The sequence below is a fragment of the Mustela lutreola genome, chromosome 15 (genome assembly GCF_030435805.1).
Source record: "Mustela lutreola isolate mMusLut2 chromosome 15, mMusLut2.pri, whole genome shotgun sequence".
NCBI classification, from domain to species: Eukaryota; Metazoa; Chordata; class Mammalia; order Carnivora; family Mustelidae; genus Mustela; species Mustela lutreola.
Genome location: NC_081304.1, coordinates 60,649,599 through 60,659,440, shown reverse-complemented (window position 1 = coordinate 60,659,440; position 9,842 = coordinate 60,649,599).

The window sequence follows — 9,842 nt, the reverse complement described above, 5'->3', positions numbered from 1 at the left end:
GCCCTGAGAATTCTGGTGGGACAGTCGCGTGCTCAGTGAGAAGGGCAGACGTGAAATAGGACTGTGCCCAAGAGGGGTCAAAGGCGGGAGAGGGGAGCTAGCCATCCGCGCCTCGGCTGGCTCGTCCTGGGGCTTGGCTGAGGCAAGGCAAACGAGCGGTGTGCCCCAGAGCAGGTGTACAGAGAAGCAGGAGCCAGCTTTGGGCTTGAGCCCATGTAGGCGTGAGCGGGCCTGGCCGGGGGATAACCAAGAGGCCGCCAGGAGGAGGACCACTGCTTTCAGGCCAAGTCCAGTGGATGAGCGTGTGGTCGGGGGTGTGGGGACGTGCTCGGACCCCTGGCTCCGGCCCACTCCCTCACGCCGGAGCCTCCCACAATTCCCTGAGCGCCACTGCCTTAGGTCTGAAGAGATTTTGGTACCAGGATGTGAGCGAACAAGGTGTGCCCGTGAAGGGCCAGTCCTTCAGATGACCTTGGGGAGCTATTCCACCACTCAAGGCAGCTGGGACTTGGGACTGAGGACAGTGTTGGAGGAGGGGCGGCGCAGAGGGAGGGACCAGGGACAGGGAAGGGCACAGCCTGTAGGAGTACCAGGGGCCGTGGCTGTAAACCTGACTCCCTTGTGCTCCTTTGAGTTTTTCTCTCCTCTTTTCTGAAGGGGCTCCTCCAGGCGATGTTAGCCTGTCTGTGACAATGGTCCTCTCTGACCCTGGGACCCCCATCGGGACCAGGGGTAGAGCAGCATTCAGGAAACTTCTGGAGGGCAGAGGCTGACGTCAGCCCAACGGAAGGCAGCGGGCTTGCTCCAAGTGCAGTGCCCCCTGCCCCAGCTCTCCAAGGTCCCTGGCTCTGGCCTGAGGCTGAGGCCGGGCAAAGCCGCCGCACCCCAGTGGCTCACAAGCATTGGTGGGCTTCTCCAAAGCCAGTGCTGACTCGGCCTTGGTGCCGCTGCTGGGAGAAGCCACAGCAAGACCAGCCCCGTGAAAGGCCCATTACCTGCCAGGGCTTGGCGTTCAAAATAGAATCTTGAGGGGCAGCAAAGCCTTTAATTCCATGTGTCCCAACAGTAGGTCGGTGTGGGGATAACTATGATCCAGCCAGTCCTGGGCTATAATCACGGAGTCAGAATGAAAAATTACAGGCATTGTGCGGGCTTGTTTTAAATATAACGTAATGCATACCGTCCTCTCTCTTATTTGCTAGGTTTGAAGTGGAGTCTTGGGCAGTTGGCACAGGCTTTGCCTGACGTGTAGCCCATAAAAATGGCCTGTCTCTAGGAGCGGGGCGTGGCAAGAGGCCTCCCCAGACCCCTGGTGTTCTCTGCTGCCCATGGCCCACAGCCCACAGCCACCTGTTTGCAGGGTCCGTGCCGCCGCAGCCTCAGCTCCCGGCCCCACGTCTGCTGAGCGGCATGGAGCCCAAGCAGGTGTCAGATACGAGGGCTCCACTCCCTCATGGCTGTCGGTGGTCATGAGGCGGAGACCGTGCATCCCGGGGCAACCCCCGGGCTTTCCCCCCACCCCCCAGGTGTGGCCCCTTGCCCTCAGCAAGCCTCAGCCAACCCTGGAAAAGGGAGCACCGCCTTTCACATTAGCAGACGTTCTCTGACATTCTGTGTCTTGGTGTGGCTGTGTGGTGAGGCAGCCAGGCCTCGGAGGGGGGGGCCTGTCGGGAAAGCTAGAAAGAAGCAGGTACGTACTCTGAGGTTTGTGCCTCAGATCTGCTGATTGTGGTGTGCCATTCTACTCTGGGAAAACTGGACCACGAACACCCCACACTCAGGGGATCGTCCATCTTCACAGCGTGTCCACCCACACCGTTCACTGCAGTCGTTGCAAGTGTCGGTGAGGGATACCTCGTGGGGATGCTTGTCGTGTGCCGTGAGCATGGCACACACAGAATCACGCGGGCCATTGGCGCTCGGTGATAACGTGGACGTGTGAGCGACCACCGGGGAAGGCTGTGAGCGGACATACGATAGTGGTGATAGCTGGTGAATTTGTAGGATTCTGTCTCATTTCTATTGTTCCCGTAGTTTCCAAATACTTTGTGTCTAGTGTAATAATAACCTTAAAAGAGCCGGCGTTTGAAGTGTTACGTACAATGAGCGGTAGGAATTGCCATCTGTCTGGCTTTTAACAGGCCGTCTGCGGGGTCTGCGAGGTGACCCCAGGGACTAGGGCAACCGAGGTTCCTTGCCCCGGCGACTAGCAGCGACAGGTCCAGTGCCTGGAATCAGAGCTTTGCCCACCGTGGGGCTTCACCAAATGCATCCGTGGAGATCAGCTGTCTTTCCGAAATCTTCCCAAGTGCCAAGAACTATCAGTGCCACTAGACACGGGGTAGTCACAGCCCTGCCCTGTCCCGGCCCTCCATGGAGCACCAGTGACCCCCGACCCAGCTGGGGCCGAGTGGGCTCCCTGCCTGTGAGCTGAGCTCTCCTGCTGCTTTGGGTGAGGGGCTCACTGGAACGGGACCAGCCGTGGGCCTCTCTGCTACCCATGGGGACTCCACTCCCCGGCTCCATTAGACCACACATCCCCCAGCCGCTAGGACACACAGGCCCAGCTGGTGAGTCGTGGCGAGGCTGGGAAGCCCACAGCGCCTCCCTGGCAGGGTCAACGAAGGACAGCTGGGTCACTCCCAGCCACTTCTCGGGAGGTCAGTCCAGATGAGGCCACCTGCAGAGATGAGACGGGGAGGGAGTCCGCAGAGGCCAGTGGCCACTGTCCAGTTCTAGCTGGCAGCTTGTCAGGGCTGGTGTGGGATGTGCACGGACCAGCCCCGTGCCTGCCCCATTCGAGACTGCAGATGGACGGGACACAGAAGCCGAAAGGCCGGGAGTGGGGAGAGCAGCAGAGGGACCCGGGCCTGTGTCACGGAAGAAGCCCCTGCCAGGAGTGGGTGACAGAGAGCAAGCCAGCCCGCTGTGACGGGGACACACACGGAGGAGCAGCCTGGCGAGCCGATTTGCACCTCCTAAGTTAGCACACACTGAGGAAACAGTGACCTGTCGCCCTTAAACGTGCCTCCGGGGAGCCTGTCCATCAGCGCGGCCTTCTGGGAAGAAACTGAGTGGCAGGGCGAGGGGCTAACAGGTCTGTCCCTTTCCTGGCGGGAATTCCCCTGCGGCGACGCAGCGGCCGTCAAGGACTCAATGTGCACACGAAAGACGATGAGCATCATGGGAACCCTTCTGTCCCACACGCTACCGTGCGGCTGCTGTGCGCACTTTTAAAGATAGGGACCGTGAAGGTTAGCGACCCTTGGAATATGTGCAAACAAGCAGAGAATAAAACTATCTCTATGAAAATTAATAATTACATGAAGCAGCCGCCAGGATGTTTGGACGGCCCCACCCTTGCTGGCGAACCGTGGTCCTGAGGCCCTGCTGCCCACACAGACACTCCTGTCCTCCCGAGGGATCTGGCCGCCGTGCCCGGCTGGAGCGCTCTGACCAAGGGGCCCGAGCCGCAGACCTCAGCCTGGTGGGGCCGCAGTGCTGGCCGCACCTGGCCCCCTGGCCAGCCCACTCTGGGGGCCCCAGAGAGGCCGGTGCCGCGCCCTGAGTCATCCCAATGTCACACCTCAAGAAGCCAAACCGGAGCAGATGTGGGGGAGCTGGGTCTGGGGTTAAGCAAAGGGTAAACTGATTTTAAAGGCTCTGACATGTCCCGCTGTTGCAAGATCAGCCACCAGGGAGAGCCAGCTGACGGAAGGGATGCAAGGGGAGAAGGATGTGGGGGTCACCCTCGAGGCCTCCCCCACAGCGGGCCCTGATGGAAGCCTGGATCCTGCAGCGCTGTTCCTGGGCCTGGCGCCGAGTGGGGGACTCGGTGGGGAGCCCAAGAGCAGGAACAAGCACGAATCCTCCAACAGTTTTGTCTCTATTCGGAGTCCGTGTGCCCTTCCCTAACGTGCCCGGAGTCGTGCTCTGTAGACGTGGCTCTCCTCGCGCTTGCCCCACTGCTGCCCTGCCTCACGGCCGCCAAGAGCACAGAGTGACCAAGCCCGTGTCCGGACAAATGAAACCTTGTTTGTCGAGTCCATGCAGGCTCACAGGACACAAAGAGGCTTTATGATAGTCCCTGCCCTTGACGTGCTTTCAGTCACAGGGGTGCAGTCAGAGGAGGCGGCCACAGTGGGGGCATGGGAACTCCCAGGGGGTGGGCTCAGGGGCGGCTTGGGCAGGGCTTCTGGGGTGGTGGAAACGGAGCAGGGCTTCAGGGACAGGCAGCATGTCACCTGGCAGAAGGAGGGTCAGGGTGCCGGGGGCCAGCACCAGGGGCCACGGAGGCCTCCCCAGCCTCTTAGGTGGGAGCCCGGGGATGCCTCAGCTCAGCACCCGCCGAGCCCCTGCGGACCGACAGGGAGCTCAAGGTCCTGACATCCATCTTGACCACTCGTTTGTCGTTCGCTCACACTGCAGACGCGGTGGCACGCCCGCTCTGCGTTAACATGGCCACACATGTCTGGGGGTGGCGTGACAAACACGGCAGGGTCCTCGCTTGTCCAGTGGGGGACACAGACGATCAACAGAATCCGGCCCCTGGCGCTCAGGACCACAGACACATGCGTCATAAGGGTCAGGGGATAAGAGTGTTGGAAGTGGGGCCGAGGGGGTATTTAATCAATATGCATTTTGCTGCCCAAGTGACGGGGAGGGGCAGACACTGAAAATTGGAGAAGAACATGGCAGGCAGGGTCTGTGGGAAGCGCTCACCCTTGGAGGCAGGATCGAACTCCGAGGCTGGCCAGGTGGGAAAGGTGGCGGGTGTGGGTTTGGGGCTAGGAAGCAGGGTCCCTCTCCCCCTGTTGTGGTGCTGGCTCCCAGCTCCGGGCTTGGATGCGGGGTCCCTGAACCCGATCCAGGCCCCGCACACACGAGGGGGCACAGCCTCGCCCAGCAGAGTCCCCTGGGTCAGACGAGGACAAGGACAGGCCACACCTGGGGCACCACCCTCACAAACAATGGCCGAGCAACCTCCTTGGTTCTACTGAGCCCCGTGCCCGTCTCCATCTGTGGTTCCTTCAGGGCACGGCAGGCCACAGGGCGCGTGCTGGCCCGGAGTGAGCCGGGACTTCAGGAACCCAGTCTGGGCAGCACGTTGGAGATGGGCCAGAAGACGGGAAGCAAGCAGGTGGGGAAAGGGACACTCTGCATGAGGGCCGTGCTCCTGGGCTGGCTGGAGATGGCCCACGGACGCACCTGTGTGGGGGTGGTCACCGTGGGAAGGAGCCAGGTGATACAGCTGGGCACCGAGGACAAGCAGGCCGTGCAGTGAGGGGATAAGGCCAAGGTTATGGCGGGAAGTTGGGACGGGAGGCAGTTGGGCCGATTTTGTTGAAAAGAAGACCTGACTGTAGGCTGTGGAGGACAGGAAGGCTGGCGCTTGGGAGGGTCCGGGCAGAGGCCATCATGCCGGGTGGCAGCTGGCGCTGTGTACGGGGGTAGAGAGCACAGATGAGGAAGGAGCTCTGGGGACCTGACAGCTGGGGCTGGGGCGGGACAGGACGCAGTCGGAGGAGACCAGAGGGGGAATGTCTGGGGGGCCGCATGGCCCCTGGTGTCCGATGCCACAGACTGGTCATGGAGCAGGGCTGTAGGTAGCCTCTGGGTCTGGCAGTGGGCAGCAGGGAGAGCTCTGGGGAGGACGGGGCAGCGGGACCTTGGGACGGAGCAGTACGGCGGCAGCGAGCTGGGATGGGGAGATGCCTCGGGGAGATGGGGCATCTTTGTGTTCCTAGGGAGGAAGCGGGAGGAAAGGGAGTGGGCCCACATCTTCTTCCTGCCCGCAGGCCTCAGGCCTTCCCAGCCCGCAGGAGTCTCTTCCCCAGGGCTGGTCTGGCCTCATCAGTCCCTGCAGAGGCACTCAGCACTCTGCGGAGGATGGGAAGGCAGCCTAGCCCACCACAGGCCCGGTCCCACCGTGAGGCCAGTCTTCTGGGGAGATCTGGCAGACGTGGAGGTGAGGTGCTGGGATTTCAATGGAGCTGGCTTTCTTTGTCTGTGGAGCTTATGATAAACTCCGGGGGCGCCTCCTTCTCCCACGCCTGTGTGCATCTGGTAGCCCTCCACCCGGAGCCTCTAGTGCTGCTCTCAGGCTTCCTCGGATGCAGACAGGCAGCCCTTCCAGGAGCAGAAGGAAGCAGCACTCTGGCCCTCCCGACAGCCCCGGGGCTTCTCCTGGACGCACCACACCTTCATTGTCCTACAGAACGCACACGACACGTGGAAACATCGCTGCCTCTTCTTCTGGTACTGTGGACATGGGCGGCCCAGGGCACAGGGTCTGCAGCCAGCCCAGGACGGGATCCCGGCTCAGCTCCTTCCAGGCAGTGCCCTGGGGAAGTCACTTAACCTCTCGATGCCCCAGTGTCCTGACTTTCCCCCTGGGTCCAGCCCCCATGGTGTCATAGCCTCTTCTGGAAGGGGATGAGAAACATGAGAACACTCCCTAAACCAGTGTGGGCAGGACCCAAGAAGACGCTTTAGCTTTCCGGGATGGACAGGGCGAGGGCCCCAACCTACATGGCAGGCCCTTGGTCTGAGAGCAGCAAGCCCAGGATGTTCTGAAGTCCCGAGACTAGAGTCCAGTCTGGGGCTTTGTCATGGCCCCTGGACAGTGCCCGGCTGCAGGAGGACCCACACCTGGGAGGTCTTGGGGTCCCTTGGGAAAGGTCAGCCCAAGGCAAGACGGCTGGGTTTTCAGTGAGCTGTGGTGAATTCAACCTCGGCTGCTGTGTGGGGACCGTCTGACCTCTGCTGTCCACTGTCTGTCATGGCATAGACTTACAGCCGCAGCGGGACGAGGCCTCAGACACCCACCTTCCTGCAGCCGCTCCCACGGTGACTCCCAATCCCAGTACAGCTCATCTGCGACAGCTCACTAAAATTGCACAGAGCCGTTCCTAACCATCGCTATGTATCAACACTCTGGTATGTTCTACCTTTTCCTGTATTTATTTCGTAAGAAAAATGCTGATTATAACCCTCAAAACCGATATCACAGTCCCACATTTTCTTCTGGAGTTGGGAGAGCATCCACTTAGCGCGCTACATGAGCTGCCTGTCTTCCCAAGCTTCAGCAGCGCAGACCACACTCCGTTCAGATGTGGGGGACACCCTGGGCCAACTAGCGATGGAATCAGATTATTTTAAAAAAGATTTTATTTATTTATTTGAGAGTGGGGGCGAGAGACCGAGAGAGAGCACAAGCAGGGAGGGTGGGGAGAGGCAGAGGGGGAAGCAGACTCCCGGATGAGCAGAGAGCCCGATGCGGGACTCGATCCCAGGACCTGAGCCGAAGGCAGAGGCTTCACCGACTAAGCCCCCCAGGTGCCCTGGAATCGAATTATTTTTTGTTCAAATCAATTCACTGAAACATTTTAAAATAAAAATGTATTTTGAGGAATAATAACCAAAAAAAAAAGTCCAAGTTTGATGAAAACTATAAAACCACAGGTTCCAAAGACGCCACGAACCTCAAGGATGAGGAACAGGAAGACAGTCCCCCAGGCACGCCACAACCCGGTTGCCTGAAATGAAGGAGAAAGACAGTAGGAGACGCCTCTGTGCAGAGGAGAGAAGGTCGGGGCAGAGCAGTTTTCCAGCTGGAAGAAATGCAAGTCAGAGGCAGGGAAATTACGCTTTTAAAACACGGAGAGAAAAAAGAAAAATAAGAATTCTTGGCCCAGAAAAAAAAAATGCATTTTAAACACAAGGACAAACTTTATGGAAGGTACAAAAATGGAAAGAACGTGTCCGCCGCAGAACAGCGCTGCGGGAAACGGTGGAGGGAGGGGTCCGGGGAGGAGGAAGGAAGTGCGAGCAGATGGGAATCCGCGTCACCGCCAACCCGCCCGCCTGAGGACGATAAGAGTTAATGGGAAGAACCTTCGGGAGCTGTGCCACTTCTTTAAAACACACTCAACATCCAAGCGAGTAAGGCCACAGAGCATGGTAGGCGGTAGGTTTCAACCCAACCCTGTCGATCATTACAGAAAATACACACTGTTGATAAACAACTTTATTAAAAGGCAGCAATGACTATGTTAGGAAAGCACAAGGTCCAGCTGCATGCAGAGTACAGCAGGTCTGCCAGAAATAATGACGTTGAAAATGGGCTGAAAGTGAGGGCATGGAGAGCCATGCAGCCCCTGTGATGCGGAGGAGAAGCCGGGCGGCCGTGTTCATATCAGAAAGATACGGTCTGGCGCAGAGAATGTTGCCAGGGGAAAGACGGTCATCTCGTAACAGGAAAGGGCCAATTCATCCAGCAGACACGATGACGTGTGTGCACCGAATGACACCTCTGAAACCCTAACGCGAGGTCTTTGGAGTCGGCAGGTGCACGAGCGTTCCACAGAGCTCCCTCTAAACGTTACTCGGGGCTCCCTTGTTCTTCCGGTTTTACCACTGTTCACGGTTCCCTGTAAATTACACGCAGGGACCCCGTGCCCGCCTTTCCTTGGCTCTCACGAGAAACCCTTCTGGGAGGCAGAAGCCGGCCCCTCTCAGAACCTGTGCTCCAGGCCAAACTAGTTTTGGCTTCTGTGGGCTTCAGATTTTCCATCCGTACTGTGAAGACCAACAGCAACGGGGTTTTTCAGAGAGGGAGAGGGAGAACCTTAAGCAGGGTCCACGCCCAGCGTACAGGTGGACACAGGGCTCCATCGCACAGCCCTGAGACCGTGACCCAAGCCGAAACCAAGAGTTAAATGTCGAGGGGCACCTGGTGGTTGTCGGTTGGGCACCTGCCTTTGGATCAGGTTGTGGTCCCAGGGTCCTGGGATCGAGCCCCGCATCAGGCTCCCCGCTCCATGAAGAGTCTGCTTCTCCCTCTGCCACTCCCCCTGCTTGTGCTCTCTCTGAAAAAAGTAAAATCTTAAAAAAATAATTAAGAAAGTCAGATGCCTAACTGACGAGCCCCCCCAGGTCCCACCCCCACCAAAAATGTTTTTAAGCCGTGGACTCTTTCTCCAGGCTGCAGCCCGTGGGGGCCCCTAGAAGCTGGGTCACATACCCAGCGCAGGCATTTTGACCAGCCACTGTGGGAGGGTCAGGGATCCGGGGGGATCTACACGAGGGCTCAGGCTTGGTGCCCTCGCGGGTTCCTCCTGTGGCTTGTGCGATCTGGGAGAGAGTATTGTGTGAAAGGCATTCTCGCCTCTCAAGCATCTTCAACACAGCTGACAGCAAGACACATACACGCTAAATTTTGAAGGCTGCTCTCGGCTTCTATACAAATAAGATGGATTTTGAGGATGGTGAGTGCTGACTTGTATAGGTTCCAAACCAACCTGGTTGGCAAGAACCAAAGGCAAGTCACGGCTATTACCTGGCTCAAGAAATCTAAGGGATTCGTGGCGGGGGCCATGACAGGCTTTCCTGGCCAGGGAATCGTCCCTCTTTGCTTTCTTGTGTACAAGCTCGGCTCAGCCTTAGATGCCACATCGCAGCACAGAAGCGCCGTGTTCTGCGGGAGCTCCCAGAGCACACGTGTGTGGCATGGAGCAAGTGCATTTAAAGTTAGGACAGACGGAAACTCCTTTAACACGTGGGGTCATTTCAAAGCTGTGGAATCGGATATGTCGAGCAGTATAGGTGACCAATATCACATGACATCCTTTTCTTTCATGACTCCTGTCTCTCTCTCTCTTTTTTTTTTTGGACACTTTCTTGATGTATGTATGCCTCTCTGGACTTCAGCTTTGAAACACAGATGAATGAAATTGGGAGGGACAAACCTACGTAAAATCTTTCTTATGGAACGGCTGTGACACACGGAAGGAAGCTACCAGAAGCCCGTATCCTTTCAAGAGAATCAGTCGTCTGGAAAG